Below are 22,070 nucleotides of genomic sequence, written 5' to 3' on the forward strand. Positions count from 1 at the left end.
CATTCCTACTCCCAACCCGCTAAGACTTAGAGAACCTCTTCGCTCACATCTGATGCTCTTAGGAACCACATTTTCTGGTCCTCAAGGATCCCCCAGAACCTGATGAGTCACACCACAGCCTGAACCCTTTCTTTGTCATCTGTGATCAGCACCGACCCCGCATGTGGCCTGGCTGTCCCCTCCACCCAGCGCCCAGCCACAGCTTTCATTTCTGAACCAAGTACTAATGGGAACATAAAAGGACACAGCAACAAAAAATTTACCCGTGGTGTCACTAAAGAATTCACAAAGGTGACATATGAGCTGGGGCTTTGCCAGACAAGGAAGGAAAAAAAGTACATTCCAGGTAGAGGGAAGAAATTACTGAATAGAAACCCGGTACCATAAGATTTTAATTTTAGAAAGATAAATGGCTTCAATATGGCAGGAGAGAAGAGGGTGGGGTCAGAGCAAGGAGACAAAACAATGAGCTGTTACAGGAGCCCAGGCAAATTAGGACAAAGATCCCAATGGGCACGGCAGAAGAGTCAGTGCTATGGACTGAATGAAAGTTTGTGTCTTCCCAAAATCCATATGTTGAATTTAACCCCCAGTGTGTTGGTGTTAGGAGACAGGGTCTCTGGGGGGTGATTAGGTCATGAGGTGGAGCCCTCATGATGGGATTAGTGCCCGTACAGGAAGAGACGCTACAGGGCTTGCTTCCTCTCTGCCCCTCCCTGTGAGCATCGGGCTGGAAGTCGATAGGTCGGCAGTCTGCAAACCAGGGAGAGGACTCTTAGCAGACACCGATCTGCCAGCACCTTGACCTTGGACTTTCCAGACTTCAAAAATATGAGAAATAAATGTCTGTTGTTTAAGCCACCCAGTCTATGGTGTTTTGTTGTAGCGCCCAAACTAAGACAGTTGGGAAGTCATCGGATATGAACAGTGTCTACTATAATATTAAAAGAATGGAGTGATCAGTGGGAGAGAGGATAAGAGTTGGTTGGGGTTAAAGACAGATTAGCCAGAGGGTTAGGTAGCACTTAGGTTAAGATTAAAATTAAGGTTTGGCCTAGAATTAAGGCTATCACTGGTTTACCTCCCATTTGAAAACATGATTCAAAAGATTCTTGTAATCTTTATCATAATTCACCAATTCTAAGACATTATTTTTCACATTTTACACACGTATTTTTACACATTTATTTTTCACATCTCTACATTTAGGAGATGTACAAATATTCGTGTGTGTCTTCATTTAATTGGCAATGGATTTATTTCATAGCAATAGCAGTACATTAAATAATGGTGGATCTTCCAATCAACAGCATGTGTTCAAAGCACAATAGAAAATCAAATTATTCATGGCAGTTCAGAGGCAGCAAAACCATCCCTGGGATATATTGTTTGCTGATCATATTTTTAAATCTAACATCTTAAGCTTTTAGAGACTGTGAAGTACTTTCTGGAAGAAAAGCTAATCAAGCTCAATTATGTATTCAGTGCACTGTGCTTTCCAAAGGGACCGCAGAGGGTTAGGTAGCTAACTTGGTGGTGTTCAGGCAGCAGCATGTAAGAACACATACAAAGAATAAAAATTGAGATGGCTTCTGCAAACACTGAGCATGGCATTCTTCAAAATAAAGGTAAGAAATAAAACAGAAAATTCTACGGCAAGAGGTATGGAAGTTTAATTCAGGAATTTAGCAAACAGGTGAATTCAGCAAACAAAATAGCTATTTTTAAAACAACTTGTGACTCATTACCAACCTACTCTACGATTTGAGTTCATTCAAATAGGTCTTTCGTTGTGGTTCAAACCAGACTGTGTGAGTTATGTAATAAACAGAGTATCATGTGAACATGTTAATGGCCTGAATCTGCAAACGGGCTAGAAATTTTAAAAGGTGCCTAAGCACAAGACAGTAAAATCTCTCCAAGCAGGAATTCTGTGTTCCTGTTCCCTAGCCACACATCTAGATGAATGCAACCACCTCCTGATGGGATTCCCTGACTCTGATCCTGTCTGCTCCAAACTGCTTCTTATCTCTGCCATGCAGGTTCTTCTGAAGTACCATTTTCACATCTCTGTTGTACTCCAGAACCCCTAATGGCTCCCCAGTGACTCTCAAACGTTGTCCAAACATTTGCGCCTGACTTTTTAAGGCCCCTGATCGAGTGTAAATAACTGCCCTTGGTTCCCACTGTTCCTCTCCTTGTGTCCCCTGCTAATAGAAGCTGAATTCAGTCCATCCTCTGAGCCTTTTCAAAGATAATATTCTCCCAAACTGGAATGCCCCTTCAAACTCCCCTCCTTCATAGAGGCTTCCTCAGCTGCAGTCAACAGCCCAGTCAAGGTGCCTGCCATACCCGGAGCTCCCCTGGGATGGAAGACTCTGCTCCCAATCCTGGTAACACAGCCATCCCCAGGACTCTGCAGAGGTGGCCATTTTCTGTGTGACTAAGATCCTTTGGCCCTAGTTGATGGGATTCGTCTGGGCTCCTAATGTAGTGTGGACAGCCAATGGGCCGGCCAGTGGCAGGTGAGTTTGCCAGGTGCAAAAGCTCTGCTGAAATTAGGATGCCGAGGTACAGGCAGACCAAGGAGATCCCTCCTCCTGGAAATCCGAACAGCAGATAAAGATAAAGAGAGAGAGAGCTTGGAAGCACAGGAGTGAACACATCAAGTGGTCCAGTTACAGTAACAGTAGAGGCTTAGACAAGGAGCCCGAATATTCACCGCCGCCAGGCCACAAGCTTGCCCTGTTGCAAGAGCAGCTGTGGGTCCCAGACAACTCTCCAAGGCCCATTTCAAGGGGCAGATCTAACTCAATTTCTGTCTGCCCTAAGAACACTGTCCACAGACCTCATCCAGGATTCTTGTGAAGTCCAAACGGCTGCCAGAGATTGCCGGTGCCCACACGTAGCCATACATACTTAAAGAAACCTGAATAAGTGTGAAATCCAAAAACAAAAGAACCTAACACACACAGTGACCTCTACCAGGCCCTGTTCTCCAAACACCTGCAGCTTTTCTAGCCTGAACCATGCAATTTGGCACTCACTACGGAATGTCTCTCAAGGTTACTAATTTTGCATATGCATTAATTTTGCTTCCCGACAGATCATATACTTCCTCAGGACAGGGCTCCTGGCTCATGTTTCTTGTTTCTTTTTTATCTCTCATGTTCTGTATGACCTTGAAGAAGTAATTTAATCTCTCCAAGAATCAGTATTCTCATTTTCAAGATTGGAATGACAATAGTACCTACTTTAAAGGTTAATTGTGAGGAATAAATGAGAACATGTCTATAAAGTGCTTGGCATAGTGACTGGCACACAATGAGTATCCCATTAAGTGTTGGTGGAGGAAGTGATGGCAGTGGTGGTAATGCTAGCAATGGTAGGCTAGTGGTCATCGTGGTGGTTGTAGTGGTAGTGATCGTGGTGGTAGTAGTGATGGTGGCGGTAGTCCTGATGGTGGTTGTGGTGGTAGTGGTGGTGATGGTGGTGATGGTGATGATGGTTATGGTGATGGTGGTAATGGCAATGGTAATGACGGTAGTGATGTTGTTGGTAGAGGTGATGGGATGGTGGTGGTGGCAGTGATAGTGGTCATGATGGTGATGGTGGTACAGGTAGTAGTGATGGTTATGGTGATGGTGGTGATGGTAACAGTAGTAATGGTAGCGATACTGTTGGTAGAGGTGATGGGATGGTGGTGGTGGCTGTGATGGTGGTCATGATGGTGGTGGAGATGGTGGTGTTGGTGGTGGTGATGATGGTGGTGGTGGTGATGGAGGTGGTGGTGCTGGTGATGATGATGGATAGAATACATCATACAGTTCTAACCATATAGTAGATAATTTGGAGATGTTCACTAATATGTGGGTCATCTGGCAAACCATATACCACATGAATATAAAGGAGAATAAGAGATAGAGATAAGCAGAAGTGAAAGCCAACATCTGTGAAGCACTTGCTCAGAGAGCAAGCATTGTGAAGGGTATATTAACTCACTTGTACTTCACAACAACTCATTGGCAGAAATTCTAATTTAAAGATGAGAAAAATTAGGTCAAATAAATTAAATGACTTGCCCAATTTTGCAAAACTAAGTATGACACTGCCTGGTTCAAGATCTGCATGACTCCAAAAACCATACCTTTTCCACTATCCCATGCTACTAGATGAGCCTTTAAGGAATTAATAGATAGAGAGAGGGGAAGCAATATTCTCCAATGCAGTAATGGTTCCAAAATACAGATTTTATATTTTCTTTAAAAAGGCCATCTTTATGCACACTGCATATACGATTTGCACCCCAATTTCCCCCCATCAGACTCCATTTTCCATATATACCTGATCAAGGTTTTCATAAGCATTTGAATAAAGTTAAATTACTCAATTTCAACTTTGACCCGAAAAAGAGGAAACATGAAAGTGAGGTGTCAAGAAGCGGCGTTACTGTTGAGAGCGGGCAAGTGACCATTAGGATATACTTCAAGTAAAGATCTTTCCTGAAATGTCCTCAGAGATTGGTTAATTCCATTCCTCAGAATTAAAATTTTAAAAGATCTGTTCTGTCAGGGTCTGTCTTCCTGAGCTTTGTGTCTGATTCCCGTTCTGGTAATTCCCAAAGCTACTTTCTGGGCAATGGAGTTGAGGGAGGAGGCAAGTGATAACATTTATTGAGTGTCTACTACATGCAGGGACTTAATGGTCACTCACATATTTCAAGTTTTCAGTGGTCCTAGGCTGAACCACATTTGATCAGGACGAGGACACGAGGCCCAGACTGTGCCTGCTGTGATTTCTCAATGAGGAAACGCTCAGTAAGTAAGTGCTCCACTCCAGTGCTCTGCCCATGCCTCTGGTGCCCCAGACAACACCGTTTGCCCCTCTGCCTCCCCTGCCCCCCTCACCAGAGGCACTGGTTCCCAAGAGCAAAGGCCTGGTGGTCAAGATGGCTCCGGCTGACTCAGATTCAAACCCACCTGTGCCACCTCTGGCTAGGGGACTTCCTGACACTTACCTAATAATGTCTCTGAGTCTTAGTTTCCTCAATCTACTTGACAGAATTATTCTGAGTCCTGCACGGGACTATATAAGTATATATAAGACCACAGAAGAATATATAAGTAAGTCTCGTGGAACACAGCCCCGCACACACACAGTACCCCGCACAAAGCAGTTGCTTCTGCTCTCATTAGTTACACGGCTAGATGTACCCTGCGGGGCTCTACTCGTGATTTTTCTCCCTCTGATCCTTGGTGCTGACTCCTGACTAAAGCTCCAGCAAAACCGCCATCAGAGTACCACAGCCCATTCTCTCCATCGAGCACCCAAGCACTAAGGCTGTGAGAACGAGCTGGGAGGTGACGGCGAGAAGAAAATTAGATACGAGTTCATAAAGCTGATACAGCAGCAAAAAGGCTAATGTAGTTTTGGGCTTTGTTCCCAATGGTTTCATCAGCAGAGAACAGAGGTGAGAGTCCCTCTCTAATAGCCTTTCTCAAACCCCACTTGGAAAATTACATTAAACTCCAGGCACTTCAATACCATAAAGACATACAAAAGCTGAGGGGAGTTCAGAGAAGAGTAATAAAAATGATGGGGAGTTGGGAGATTTGATTTACTAGGAAAGATTAAAATAACTAACTATGTACCGCACGTCTGGGTGGTGACTGGTGAGGAGCAAAGGAGAAAACATAGCAGCCTATAAATAATGGAAACATGTAAACACCCGCGGGAAGTTATTTCTCATGGTACGAGGAGGCACAACCCCAAGTAATGAGGGGAAGATGAAGGAAAGGACAATTTATGAAGAATGCTGGAACAGTTGTGTTGGGTTTTCTGAAGACAGAGAGAGAGGGAGAAATTAAAGATACCAAGGAGTAATGTTCAAATTCAGCAGGAGGATATCCCATTTTTCTAAATTGTGTTGATTTCCAGTCTACCCTGAACATCTACTACGCAGATGTCCATAAACGGATCATCATTCTCCACTCCCACCAGCCAGGAAGCTCGGTGAAAGTGAAAATCAGTTTTGCTCACTGATGACTTCCCAGCACCCAATGCAGTGCCTTGCCTTATGGTCATTGTCCCACGAACATTGGCCAAATGCAAGACTAAATAAATGACCAGGCTGCAAAGAAATAGATTGAAATAAAGCCTTTATTACCAAAAATGATATGTAATAATGGTGATGTGAAAGCACCAAAGCTCTAGCAGGGTCACTGTTATGGACAGTAGGATATGGAATTTTAGCATTAGAAGAGCCTTTCTATTAAAAGTCTTATATTTCAATGATTCTCAATTTTTTTTCTGAACCAGTTCATGTGTGCACTTAGGGATTTTTTTAATATATATTTTTATTTATCATTTTTTTATTTACACCTAGGATTTTATGCACAGTCTCCAGCACACTAATATATTTCCACCCCTTTCCTTCCACCGTAAAAAATGCTTATTGGAATGCAACTCAATGAGAGTGACACTGTCACATGGGTAACCTTGAAGCCACTCTAATCTATTAAAAACAAAAAAGTAAATAATTCACGGACTGTTTTTAGGAACCCTCCCCTGATGACCCTTGTGTGTACTTATTCACAGCCTGCCTCCTCTAGTGGACTTCAGCCTCCATGTGGGCAGGGGCTGCCCCAGCTCTGACACAAATCCACACATTCCCAGGTGCAGGAGGACATCTTTTGAGTTACTGAATTTTGAATAATAAGATTACATGTTCCACTACTCACACCTGGTCTGTGTGTTGAGATGCAATAGACAAGACTGCTATTCCAGCTCACCACCGTGTTTGCAGATGAGGTAGAGTGACTTGCCCCAAGTGACCCGATTCACAGCATAGCCAGAACTATAGGAATAGTTCTACTGTAGATTTACTGAGCTTACAGCTGCCATCCGGTATGTTATGTTTTTCGCAAATGAGGAAACTGAGTCTTCAAGAAGTTAAATAACTGTGTAGATCAGGCAATGGAGCAGGGATTGAGACCACAAGGGCCACAGAGCCCAACTGCCCACCTGCCCACCTGTTCCTCTTCTGCCTCCTGAGGATCCCTCCCCACACTCCAGATTTCTCTGCACCAGCTCATCAAGCAAAACTACAGAGCACCAGTTTGGGAAGATTTGTAGTGAACAGAGGATTCTCTTTGTCAGTCGAGCCCTTGATGAGTCCAGACAGCCCTTGATGCATAAATTTGTTTCTGAAAAAGTCAACCTCAAAACCTAACTTCCATCTGTGGAATTCCAGTCCTCCCATTAACACCCACAATAAAACGGCAAATATATTCCAGGGAGAAAGCAAAGAGAGGGAGCCATTTTTTTACTTGACTCAATAAACTTGCTGAATGCTTTGTAGGAATGGGGCATACAGAGGTAAGCCAGACTCAGGCTTGCCCTGGGAGCCCAGGATACAAAAACAAACGATTTCAATACAATATGCTGTGTGGTCAGTGAAGGGAGAGGTGCTATCTTGCCAGTAAAGACCCTGAAGGAGGTGATGTCTACAGTGAGTCTAAGAATGTGCCCAGCAGGGGAGCTCAGGCACTCCAGGGAGGAGGGAAGCATGAACAAAGACGGGGAATCAAGAAAGAGCATGGTGCACTTGGGGAACCATGTCAGGGGCCCTGGGGCAGAGGGGGAAGGAAGAGCAAATGTTACCCTTGAGGAAGTGCAGGGCTTCCAGGTGATAGGAAGCTGGGAAGTTATATTGGAATCTCTCCCGTAGGCCAAGGGGACCGTAGAAGTTCCTAAAATGAAGAGAGCAGTGCAGTGAAATGTAACTGAGCGTGCACAGCGCGGAACCCAAAATGTTCAGAACACAGAGTTTAACACTTTAGGTGACAAAATCGAGCCCAATCTGATCTTAAGGCCACAAAACCTGGCCTGCACTGGTCTGAAGCTTTATAGACTAATGGTATATTAGTCTTTCTTTCCTAAAGCTGTGTAGACTTTATTTAACCAATTAATGTGATGCATTTTTCTGAGCAGAAATATTAATGCTTTGGAACTTGAGGTGCTACCTCAGATCCTGCTGGGGATGTTACATAATATTTGGTATGTATAATGTAGTGCCTTTCTAAAATCTACATTCCAAAACCCAGCAGGCCCCAGGGGAGTGGGGAGGCAGACCTATACCATTCCAGCAGCTCTGTGAAGGATGGGGGAGAGGGACTGTGATTTGAGGTGGGGATTCCAGATCAGCTGTTGCGGTATGTTCAAATGAAGGGTGGGGGGGAAGGTGGCGTGGTAGAAGGATAGAGGAAAAAGAAATGATTTTGAAAAATGATTTGGAGAGAAGTTAGCAGGATTTGGTGACTATGGGCAATAGGGTTAGTCTAGGGTGCGGACAAGGACTCCAAGTCTTTCGCTGGGTGCCTATATGGATGGTGGTGTCACCTTAGAGATGGTGTTCACAGGAAGCAGGACAGGATTAGGAGGAAGCATAACAGGTTACACTTGAACACACGGAGTCTGAAGTACCAGTGAGACATCCAGATGGAGCCGTCTGACAGGGAGTTGCACACACAAGTCAGAAGCTCAGGGGACATGTTTGGCAATGCGTGGTGGTAAATTAAAATTTGATAGAGTGATCCCAAGCAGAGGCAGTTCAGAATTATTTTCCACCTGGCAAGCAGAGAAAGGCAGAGAGCATCTGTCCAGGCTCTCCAGAAACTCCCTAAAGAAAGTCTGTCAGGTAGAGTTGAGGCAGGTGCAGGAAAGCAGAGAAGAGGCTCTCGAGTTGCCCTAATCGTCTGTTCCTCCTGCCTTCCTTGTGCTGGCTTGGTCACATGCAAAGCTGCTTGCTCCCGTTGGGCCCCATTAGCACCAAAACACCTCTCCCCATACAGCCTCGCCTACTCTCCAAAGGTGGTCACTATCCACATCCTCTTTTGTTAATTCCAGAGAGACGAGTTATCAGGCAAACAACATGGTAGCAATTCAAACACCATTTTATGGCAATAAAATAGAAACACATCGTTGGCTTTCTCTGCTATTGTTATAGAGGTGGAAGAATGTGGGTTTGTGCATCTTCTGAAACTGGTGCAATAAACAGTTACAGAATCTTTGGGGCCCCTGGGTGGCTCAGTCAAGCGTCTGCCTTTGGCTCAGGTCGTGATCCCGGGGTCCTGGGATGGAGCCCCGCGTCGGGCTCCCTGCTCAGCAAGGAGTCTGCTTCTCCCTCTCCCACTCCCCCTGCTTGTGTTCCTGCTCTCTCTCTCTCTGTGTCAAATAAATAAATAAAAATCTTTAAAAAAGTAAAAAAAAAAAAAAAAAAAACCAGTTACAGAATCTTCTGAGCTGACTTTTCATTAAGTATAGGTAAATACAATAATAAGACAATCATATATCCTTCCACCACCACACTTTTCCTAGTGCTGGATTACTTATTTTTAGTCTTACATACCTTTAGTATACATATTTTTAGTCTTCTCTAGATAAACTCTGAAATGGTTTCAAAAGTCATTTGTAAAACACAGTGTGTCCTCTAGTAATAAACCGCTGAATTCCAAACCAGAGAGAATGTATAACAGTGTACCCATCAAACAGTCACCAAGAAGGTGGCTTTACTCAAAAGTGTAGTTCTGGAACAGAAAATAAACAATGGAATTGCCAACAGCTGCAAAATCATGTTCTGTGACACAAATTCTTCTCATTCAATGAACATAGACGGCAGCACAGCCATTTTCTGTTTTTGTCATTAGAATTCGTTATTCATTTCAAGTGGACAGAACTCTGTTGTGAAACACCCAGCATAAACCTGCTAGAAATGAAGAAACCAGGCTTAGATAGAAAAAAAACGCAAGATGAAATAAAGGGATTTAATAATATAGTGTCAATAATATCTTTCTTGATTTCTCTTTTTACAGCCCAGAGTATGTAGGCTGGATGCTCTACTCCATGAAAGTATTTGAGGAACTAAGGTTTCTTCCTGTCAATCTCTGCCATCTCACCAGCCCCCCAGGACATTGGGCTTGTCTTCCATGGTCAAAGTTGAGTCTCAAGGTCATATGTGTTTCAACTCATGGGAAGGAGAAAGATGGGGGGATGAGTGTGTGATGTTTGTGGCCCAGGTCCAAAAATGCCATAAATTTCTTCTGCTTGCACCCATGGCTAGAAATTAATTAGGTGGTCAAACCTAGCTGCAAGGGAGGCTGGGAAATTGAGTCTCTAGCCGGGTAGTGGTGAACTCAGCTACCCACTATTTGGGAGAAGGAAAGAATGAACCGGAATTAACAGTGGTCCCCACCTGTCTGTGGTCCCCACATCAAGCCCAGTGACAAGGTCAGCCCAGGCAGGTACTGTCTGAGGATTCCTGGACTACCCATAGGCTAGATCTCCTCTGCATGGAGATGAAGTAAACACATTCAGAAAATTAAACAGAAAGAAGTGGGCATGTGATCGGGATACGAAAAGGGAAAATTAGATCACTGTCTTCTAAGGTGAACTGTCTCTCACTCCCAGTGGAAACAGAACCAAATCAAGTCACTTCACTTCTCCCACTTACATTTGTTTCAAACTAAAAGAAGAAGGAGGAGGAGAAGGAGGAGGAAAAGAAGAAGGAGAAGAAGAAGAAACTAATGCTGGGCCATCATTTCCCCACTCTAGAATGTGGTGAAGGTAAATGAGATCGTGCCTTCCCTCTGCTCTGCATTCCACGAGGCACCGCACCCTACAAAGGACAGTACAGACTGCAGGTCCGGACCGCCAGAGCAGTGGCCGGAGGGGCACACGGAAATGCACTATGATTTAAGAAAAATGCTAGGTGGGAATCTCCAAAAAATAGGAACCTTAGCGGACATGGTGTAATACAGTATAAAGGAGAAAAGCTTGGGCCGAAGTCAGAAAGCCTAGGTGCAATGCAGATACAGCATGAACTAGCTAGTTTGCTATCTGTAAAACAGGGCTACTAAGTTCCTCATTATGTTATTTTAAGGATTCAAAAGGAAGGTACGTAAGGATAGCGAAGATCTGACGAATGCTTACTGTGTGCCAGGCACTACTGAAAATACTTCACAAATCCTCATGTCCTTAATCCTGACAAGAACCCCTACACATAGGGATAGAGGACCCAGCTAAGGCACAAAGAGGTCCGCAGTCTCGTCCCAGGCCACAAAGTTGGAGGAAGTGGTGCAGATGGGATTCAAATCCAGGCAACCTGATTACAAAGTAGATGCTTTTAAACACTGTGCTAAGTGGCTTGGTGGAGAACAGGTATTTAATAAATGTTGAAAATGATACTAATGGCTCACAATTCTTAAATTATCTATCAGTCTCATTAATCTTCCACCCCCTGAGAAAATGCAAATAAATATTCTTTATAAACTGGTATTACCCAAATGTGAATTGACACCAGTATGGTTAATATTTCATTGGGTTCTCAAATCTCTTTTTACAAATAATTAATTAAGCAGCACAATTGGAACATGTGATTCTTAAGTCCAGTAGACTCCCATTTGGTGTGGGCACACCACTCTATGCTGCAAGGCACAAACTGGCCCAGTTTCTATTGAGACAAACCATAGCTGATTTATTTACTGCCCACCAAGTGAAAAGTTCTCATTCTAGTTGTAGAAAACAAAATTGAGGCTCTGATTGAGTCTTCTCTCCTTTATATGTAATTTGTTTTCAGGTCATTAATCCATAACCCAACAGTCTTGACCTTCATGTCATATCTTAAATATAAAATATTATATCTTAAATATAAAGTAGAAAGGATAATTCTGTCATTGGATTACATGTATTAATTCTTTCCTCTAATCTCTCACAAACTTCACAGCAGTCTGAATTCTGGCGTTTGCTTCAAATGCTCAGCCCTTTCTAGACAGCAGTAGCTAATCGAATGGGTTTATAATTTGTTCATACATTTGTCACATAGCCCTTAATATAGTTCCCTGAGTGTGCTCAGAACCATCGGGTGTGGTTCCCAATTTAGCCTCGTGACAAGTTGTCACGTGTTTCTGAGATAAAAACAGCTAAACAGGAATTTTGAAACTTAACTCCTGTTCTGAACTAAAAATATAGAATTAATCATTACAAAGCATCCCCAAAAAGTACTCTATATGATATTACATATACATCTTGATTTTCTTGTTGGTTTTTTTGTTTTGCTTCCACATCTCCTTTGTCGTGCGTTGTTAGTCTAGTCACTCTCTCCTAAGGAACAGTGTGCTGTCCGCACGTGAAGGCTTCATTTAAAACTGGGGTGGGGTGGGGGACGCTTTCAGCCATCACTCATCAGGAAATGCTCATCTCCAGATTCATCTGCCCCTCTCTGGCAGATCGCTCCCGTCCAAAACGGTCATCAAGGACAAATATCCTAATACTCCTTCCCTTCCTCTGAATTCTCCCTTTGCCTGCTATTTAGCAAATTTTAGGAGCTCTTCATTGGTGGGGAAACATCAAGCTCTAGTTGTACGTAAAGGGAGCTGACTTGTATTTGGATTCCCTGATGTCCCAGGATTACACTAGCATCCTTATATCCTTTTATCTATGTAATAACTCTGGAAGGTTGATATTGTTTGTAATCGCTTCACATGTGTTTATATTTTTATTGTGGTGTAATTAGCATACAATAAACTTCACAAAGGTATATAATTTGATAAGCTTGACATATTTACACACCCAGGAAATCAAGATCATTAACATATCCATCATTCCAAAAGTCTCCCCGTGTCCCTTGGAAGTTCTTCCTCCCGTCTCTGTCTACTCATCTCCAGACAGCCACTGTAACTCTACCTCAGATTGAATTTTCCATAATTTTACTTAAATGGAATCATACAGTATGCAGTATGTATTCCTTTTTGTCTAGCTTCTTTCATTCAGCATAACTATTTTGAAATTCATCAATGCTGCAGCATATTTCAGTAATTCATTTGCTTTTATTGTTGGGCAGTATTCCAATGTATAGACGTTCTATAGTTTATTCATTCACCTGCAGTGTACATTGGGTTTTTTTTCCAGATTTTTGGCTATTATTTAAAAAGCTGCATATTTGTATGAACATATGCTTCTATTTCTATTGGGTACATACGTTGGGAGTGGAATAGTTGCATCATACAGTAAATATATGTTTAATGTTTTTAAAAAATGACAAAATGTTTTCCAAAGAGATTGTAAAATTTTATATACACCAGATGTGACTGAGAGTTCCAGTTCCTCCAAATCCTCACCAACACTTAGAATGGTCATTTTTCTTTTTTTTAATTTTAGCCATTTTAATAGGTGTGTAATGGTATCTATCTCATTCTGGTTTTATTTTGCATTTCCCTAGTGAGCAATTACGTCGAGTATCTTCATGTACTTATTTGCCATTCATAAATTGTTTGGTGAAGTGTCTATTCAAATATTTTGCCCATCTTCTTGAGTTTTGACAGTTAGACTCTGGATATAAGTCTCTGGACATACAAGTCGAGACATACTTTGCAAATATGTTCTACCGGATTGTGACTTTTCTTTTCATTTTCTTAGTAGTATCTTTGAAAGAAATGTTGCTCTTTCTGTGTTGTATCTGAGATATCTTTACCTAATATCACAAATATCTTTTCCCTTGTTTAATTTTAGGAGTTTCATAGTTTTTTGTTTGATGTTTTAGGTCTATGATCCATCTTTTTTGCACATGGATATCCAGTTGTGTGGACCATTTGTTGAACAGCTGTCTTTCTCCACTGAATTCCCTTTGCATCTTTGTCAAAAATTAACTGTCCAGGGGCGCCTGGGTGGCTCAGTCATTAAGCGTCTGCCTTTGGCTCGGGTCATAATCCCGGGGTCCTGGAGTCGAGCCCCGCATCAGGCTCCCTGCTCCGCGGGAAGCCTGCTTCTCCCTCTCACACTCCCCCTGCTTGTGTTCCCTCTCTCGCTGTCTCTGTCTGTCAAATAAAATCTTTAAAAAAAAAAAAATTAACTGTCCATGCTGACAAGGGTGTGGAGCTCTCATTCATCGCTGGTGGGAATGCAAAATAGTACACACTTTGGAAAAGAGTTTGACAGTTTCTTACAAAACTAAACATAATTTTACCATATGATACAGCTATTGGAATCCTTGGTATTTTCCCAAAGGAGTTGAAAACTTATATCCACACAAAACCTGCACCTGGATGTTTATAGCAGCTATATTCATAATTGCCAAAACTTGGAAGCAACCAAGATGTCCTTCAGTAGGTGAATGGATAAACTGTGGTACATCCAGGCAAGGGAATATCATTCAGTGCGAAAAAGAAATGAGCTATTAAACAATCTAAATTGTTTAATTTCTTTAATTTATTCAACATCAAACATTAGCATCAATTGTTTCTAATATTCCCTTATTTTAACATCTGTAGAATCTGTGGCAATGTCACCTCATCCTTTTGATATCTATAAATTTGTGTTTTCTTTTTTTCCCCAATCAGTTTGGGTAAAGGTTTATTGCTTTTATTAATCTTGTCAAAAAAAAGTTTCAGATTTCATTGATTTTTTTCTATTGTTCTTATGTTTTCTAATTCATCAATTTCTGTTCCAATCTTTATTTTTCTTTTCTTCTGCTTACTTTAGGTTTATTTCCTCTTATTGTTCTAGTTTCTTAAGATGGAAGTTGAGATCATTGATTTGACAACTTTCTTCTTTTCTAATATAGGAATTTAGTGCTATAAATTTCCCTCTAAGTATTAATTTAACAGTGTTCCACAATTTTTGATATGCTGTATTTTAATTTGTATTCATTTCAAACCACCTTATAATTTCACTTCTAATTTCTTCTTCAAAACACGGTTATTTAGTAGTATGTTATTTAGTTTTCAATATTTGTGGATCATCCAGAGACCTTTCAGCTAGATGAAATCTATTGTGATCAAAGAACATACTTTATATGACTTAAATCCTTTTAAATTTATTGAGATTAGTTTTAGGGTTCAGAATATCTTCATAAATATTCCTTGTGCACTTAAAAAGAATGTATACTCTCCTCTGGGGGTCCAGGGTTGGGGAGTGTTCTATAAATGTCAAATAGGAAACTGGTTGAGAGTTTTGCATAAGTATTCCATATTCTTAATGATTTTCTGTCTACTTGTTCTATCAATTATTTAAGAAAGTTATGGAAATCTCAAATTATATTTGTGAATTTGGCTATTTCTCCTTGTGGTTTTATCACATCTCATTTCATATATGTTGAAGTTTTTTTATTAGGTACACAAACATTTTGGATTTTTAAGTTCTCTTGATGAAGGGACTCCTTTATCATCATGAGATGAACTTCTTCATCCTTGATATCATTCTTTGCTGTGAAATCAGGCTTGTTTGATGTTAATATAACCTCTTCTGCTTTCTTTTGTAGGATGTTAGCATGGTATATTTTTCCATCTTTTACTTTTTATTTTTCCATCTTTTTACTTTTAATCCATTTGTGTCTTTAAAGTTTGTTTCTTATAGGTAGTATATAGCTGAATTTTGCTTTTTTAAATCTAATCTATCTCTATTTGGGGATGTTTGCACCATTTACTTTTAATGTGATTATTAGTACGGATAAGTTCAAACCTATGATTAGTGATTGATTTAGAGTTTTATACCCCACATCTTTAACTTATTGTGATATTATACCACTCTATGGATATATAGTATAAGAACTTTACAATAATATACTTCAATTTATCCCCTTCCAGGTTTATGCTACCGCTGTCGTGTATTTTACTTTTACATATGTGATAAACCCTACAGTACATTGTTATTATTTTTGTTTAAACAGTCAATTATCTTTTAAAGAGATTTAAATATGAAAAATCTTACATATTTGCCCATGTAGTTATTTCTGGTGCTCTTCGTTCCTTGGTATAAATCCATATTTCCCTGTGGTATCTTTTTTCTTCTGCCTGAAGGATTTTAAGATTTTAGAATTTTTAACATTAATAAGTAATATTCACAATTAAACATTTCTTATAGTATGGGTCAGCTGATGATAAATTCTTTCAGTTTTTGTATGTCAGAAAAAAATCTTCACCTTTGTTTTTGAAATATATTGTTGTTGGGTATATAATTCTTGTTCAAGAGATTTGTTCTTTCAGTACTTTAAAGATGTTACTCCGCTATCTTACTGCTCATATTGTGTCTGAAAAGAAATCTGTCATCCTTAACTTCATTCCTCTGTATGTAATATGAGTTTGCTTTTTTTCTTCTTTCAACTGGCTGCTTTTAAGATTTTTCTCTTACCACTAGTTGTCAGCAATTTGGTTATTATGTGCCTTTGTGCAGTGTTTTTGTTTTCACATTTATTATGCTTTAGGTTCACAGAGCATCTTGGATCTTTGTGTTTATAGTTTTTATCACATTTAGAAACTTTCTGGCCATAATTTATTTAAATATTTTTTGTTTCCTCCTCTCCCTCCTCTCTTTTGAGGACTCCAGTTATATGTATATTAAGCTGCTTGAAGTTGTCCCACAGCTCACTGCTCTATTCAGTATTTTTTAATTCCCTTTTTCTCTGTCTCCCTTTTAGATAGTTTCTATTGCTATAATTTTGAGTGCACACATCTTCTATTTTGCAATGTCTAGCCTGCCATTAATCCCATCCAATGTATTTTTCATATCACGCATTGTACTTTTTATCTCTAGAAGTCAAGTTCTAATCTCGTGTTGCACCTACCCTGTCCCAAAATTTTTTTAAAATATGGAATATAGTTATACTAGCTATTTCAACTTATTTTTCTGTTCATTCCAAAATATTTGTCAGTTCTACATCAGGTTGAATTGAATGGGTTTTTTCTCCTTCTCATGATGGGGTGTATTTTCCTGCTCCTTTACATGTCTGGTGATTTTAATTGGATGACAAACATTGTGTATTTTATCTCGCTGGGTGCTAGATATTTTTTATTCCCATAAATTTTATTGAGCCTTGTTCTGGGATGAAGTCAGCTTAAAATAGTTTGATCCTTTTTGGTGTTTCTTTTTTTTTTTTTTTTTTTTTAAAGATTTTTTATTTATTTATTTGACAGAGAGAGACACAGCGAGAGAGGGAACACAAGCAGGGGGAGTGGGAGAGGGAGAAGCAGGCTTCCCGCTGAGCAGGGAGCCCGATGCGGGGCTCGATCCCAGGACCCTGGGATCATGACCTGAGCCGAAGGCAGACGCTTAACCGACTGAGCCACCCAGGCGCCCCCGGTGTTTCTTTTAAAATACGTTAGGTGTGGGGTCCCTGGCTGCCTCAGTTGGTTAAGCATCTGACTTTGGCTCAGGTCATGATCTACAGGTCCTGGGATCCAGCCCCACCTCAGGCTCCCCACTCCCTCTCCTTCTGCCCCTCCCCCTGCTCATGCTGCCTCTGTCTCTCTCTCTCTCAAATAAATAAATAAAATCTTTTTTAAAAATAGATTCGGTGAAAATAAATAAATAAATAAAATAACAAATAAAATACTTTAGGTGGGACTGCAATAGTATTTGGTCTGAAGCTCATTATTCTTCACAACTGAGGCAAGACGCTTCTGTGTACAGTGCTCTATGAATCTTGAGGTTTTCTAATCTGGCTGGTAGGAAGAGTCACTATTCTTTGTAAGCTCCAAGTACTGTTACCTTTCATCCTTTAGGGTGCTCCTTTCTCTGTCTTCAGGTTATTTCCTTATACTCATGTACTAATCAGTGTACACCCCCTTTCTAGAGGGCAGTAACTAATCGAATGTATTTATAAATTGGTCATACATTTGTCACATGCTCCTTAATATAGTTCCCTGAGTGTGCTCAGAACCACTGGGTGTGGTTCCCAAATAAGATAGCCTCATGACAAGCCATCACATGTTTCTGAGATAAAAACAGTCACACAGGAATTTTGAAACTTAACTGCTGTTCTAAACTAAAAATATAGACTAATCATTATAAAACATGCCAACAAGGTATGCTAAATGACATCATATTAACTTTATGCATGTTTTATTTTTCAGAGACATTTTTTAATTCAAAGTCAAACCAAGAATGAATTCCTTTGGGAACAATTTTAAGCACCCAATTGAATGAAAACCAAAAGAAGATCTCCAAATGGCTTAAGTCCATTATTTAAAGTACTTGCTTTAAGAGATGGTATTCTGCTTCAAACCACATCCTAGTCCTCTTCTCCAAGAAGAACTCATATTTTATATAAGAAGAAAAACTTACGACAATTAGTTTATCACACTTTTACAAGGGGTAGGCATAAGCCAAGTGAGTCAATATATAGTCATATTGTATATGAAAACAAATTTTAACCATTCTGTTTTTATTTTCATAATCCCTAGAATACAGTATATATCAATAATTGCTTGCTGAATAAATTAATGAGTTTCAAAGAAAAGTTCCCTTCTTTTAAATTTTGGTCAGATTTTAAATCATCCATTGGGTATTATATAAACATATTGAAAACCCATAGGTTTATCTAAGAATAAAACTCAATAGCTGAATGATTTTTAAAAGTTTGTTAAAAATAAAAGCACCAAATATGAGCCATGACTACAAAAAAATGACTTTTAATTATTCAAACTACAGTAATACCTCCATTATTTCTATTTTATTTTTAGTTTTCCTATAATCTGAGCTTCTGCTACTTGAAAAAAAAATATGACCCAAGTGTCCATAGTAACCAGCTAATTAGGACATAGAACAACTAATCTGAGATGCAGTTTCAGCCATTTAAGAATACATTTAGGACCACATGGAACACAGAATAGGGCCATGGCTCATGGATATGAGCTAGATGTGATGAAACTGTGTTTTCAGGCAGGTTAATTCCCTTCCTTCAACAGGAAGCATTGTTAAAATAATGCAACTTTTCCACATAGTATCTATATATTAAAAGGAATAAGCATTTTGCATCTGGAACCAAATGAAAGCTCTGAGACGAGCATAGTAGAATTCAGCCTTCTTGCTTGGAAATAAGCCAGGAGGAAGAAACAGGAAGCATATATATATATAGGCACATTAGAGTCACCACAAAATTTAAAGTTGCTTCTCTGAAGTAGATCTTCAAAAGAAATAGCCTGATTTCTAACTTTTCACCCATTTACTGAAGAGTCATTTATAACTTGAATCTATCTCACTTCGGATATCAGGTGAATGGCAGCATCATAGAAATGTACTGCCCTTAGATCTTATCCAACCAGGGACAGTTTTGATGTTATCTCCTGAAGGGTGGAGAATTTCTCCCCTTACCAATATGCCATGCTTTGAGGACTGCTCTAATTCAATTAGCCCTCATTTCCTAAGCCAAATTTGGGATCATAAACCTCTTCTGGGAAAATTCCAAAGACCATCCATCACATTCTATCAGTTCTACTTACTCTGTACCATGCACCTAAACATGTGTACTCTTTAAATGTGGAATAGGGAAAAGGAGAGCCAAGAGAGTGGGAAGTCAAGGTACTCCTATAAGAGAAAAGGAAATCGAAGCAAACAACAAGGAAATCAGAAGCTGAGTAACCACAGATTTGTGGTTCTGATGAAGACAAACAATGAAAGATGGATAATTTCATCTCTCTGTTATTAAAGCTATGGTTATATACCCATTTATATTTTAGTGAGATGAATTCTATGGGAAATAAAGTATTTTCCAAAGCTCCTTAGTTCTTTTAACTTCACTGAGCTCTGGTACCCTTAAAAGACCTCACAAATCTAAAACTGATAAATTTTTAGAATTCCATTGCCTTTTCCTTTGGATTTTCCTAAAGAAGGAAAAATGAAACAGTGTCCGTTCTGGTCTTGGTTTTCTTCCAAACGAAATCAATCTACTGTCAAGAAGGAGCTCATCTTTTTTTTTTTTTTTAAGATTTTATTTATCTATTTGACAGAGAGAGACACAGCGAGAGAGGGAACACAAGCAGCGGGAGTGGGAGAGGGAGAAGCAGGCTTCCCGCCAAGCAGGGAGCCCGATGTGGGGCTCGATCCCAGGACCCCGGGATCATGACCTGAGCCGAAGGCAGACGCTTAATGACTGAGCCACCCAGGTGCCCCAAGAAGGAGCTCATCTACTGAAAAAAAAAATCTGTATCATCAAATCTAAGAACTCTCTTAAAATGCTTAAAACAGTAGGATTTGAATGGGGTTGCCTCTGAGTTTTTATATATTAGTGTAAACTGACATAGTTGAAGAAAATTAAGTTCATGGAAAATTGCCAATGTTGTCCTAATTACCTTATAATGTGGACATTCCAGTCCTGTAGTATCTTCAACAAGTACTGTATGTTTGTATAATCATTGACATAGAACCTAGCCTGGTATTTAGGATCAGAATGTCTGGGTTCTTTCCCTATTATATCCTCAACACTGTTCCATGTTATATAACAGTTGTTCAACACATTGAAAGAGCGAAGTGTATATTTTAAAGATTATGTTATAGGGGCGCCTGGGTGGCACAGTCGGTTAAGCGATGGACTCTTGGTTTTGGCTCAGGTCCTGATATCAGGGTCTGGAATCGAGTCCCAGGTGGGGCTCCACACTCAGCAGGGAGTCTACTTGAGATTCTCTCTCTCTACCCCTCTCCCTCTGCCCCTCTCCACCCCATTCTCTCTCTCTCTCTCTCAAATAAGTCTTTTTTATTTTTTTTCAAATAAATCTTTTTTAAAAATTATGTTATATTGTACCTCTTTTATTATCCTATATTTTCATCACTATTATATTGTGGATTTTGCCTGTGATGTAAGGCAAATGTGAGGGGGAAAACTGAAGTGAGTAATACTAACAAAAATGAATAGAGTCACCGTCCTCTGGATAGAAATCAACAGTAACCAGCAAAAGAGCGTTCTCAGTATGGCCTCAGAAGGTACAGGGCAACAGAGCTGATCCAATTCAAAAACTGATTCTGGTCATCTCCATGAACCAATGCCCCTCCACAAGGGGTAGGAAACCCTCCAAGACCAACGCTGGCCAATCAGCCAGCACTCTTTATATCCTCAGGCTCTGTCAGTCACAGGCATCCAGGAAATATCAGTAAAAGATAAGATGAGTCCAAATTCCCCAAGTACAAAGCACTTTTTCGACCCAGTTAGAATGCGAGCGACTACAGCTCTCTTTTCTGTACCTCCTATCATCTTTTGCATTTCACCTTAGACATCACCAGCCATAAGCCTGTACTGGGCACACTCTGTCCCACGGCCCCTGGTACTCTCCTTACCACGTGTTCATGCAGTATACCAGGATGCCTGTTTGTTGAAATTCCGAGTGTGCCATCGGGAATTGGGTCTATTTATTGCTGATGCCATCTCCCTACAATAAAACGAAGGAACGGAGCAGCGAGGGGGCGAGGAAGGAAAAGAAAAAGAGAGAGGGAGGGAAAGAGACTTTGGTCAACCACAGAATAAAGAGATGTTCAGAGTATGGCTTCCTTCTGAAAGAAGAGTTAGAATTCTAATATTGGCACAGACTAGGAAAAGCCCTCTTTTCGTTAGTCGGAAACAAAAGTCTCACAAAGCTGTCATTTAGCCTGTACATATGCATATCCTAGAAGCCAGAGGCCACAGCCAAGTGGAGCTTACAGAATGTTTTGCAACATCCCACAAAATGGTTAGGAAAAAGCCTGCATGACTGTTTTTAAAAATAAGTGCCTCCAAGCTGGGCCATGAACACCGTCCACAGTGCTTGTCCTTCCCCTTGGTGAGGAGGGCAGGACCGATCTTTCAGCTTTGAATGTCCTCATTACGCTTTTTAACTCTTTAGTTCCCGGTATCAAATGTTCCTGGCTAAGTCCACTAATAACAATGAGAATCATAACCAAGATCGAATATATCAGTAGAAGGATCTTCAGAAGGGACAGGAAAAAAAAAGAGCCGGTTACAAGTGCAGCCTGCCAAGGGCTATTGAGATATTTGGTATGCCTACAATTATTTTCAATTAAAATTAAGTTTTAAAAATGTTTTCCAAGAAATCAGATGGAATGTAATTGGTGGGTAATAACAACTCTAAGAATTTTCTTTGACCATTAACCAAAATAACAAAGAGACCTCACTTTGGTGTTTCGTTTGCCTCCCTGGTAGCCGTCACAATAATCATCCAACCTTAGAGCCAAATGGCTCTCGACCTGATGACTAAGCCAGCATAGAAGCAAGAGGGAGCATTCACAGTAAGAACACTCATTTTCACTTTCTC

Source organism: Halichoerus grypus, chromosome 4, assembly GCF_964656455.1.
Source record: "Halichoerus grypus chromosome 4, mHalGry1.hap1.1, whole genome shotgun sequence".
Classification (NCBI taxonomy): domain Eukaryota; kingdom Metazoa; phylum Chordata; class Mammalia; order Carnivora; family Phocidae; genus Halichoerus; species Halichoerus grypus.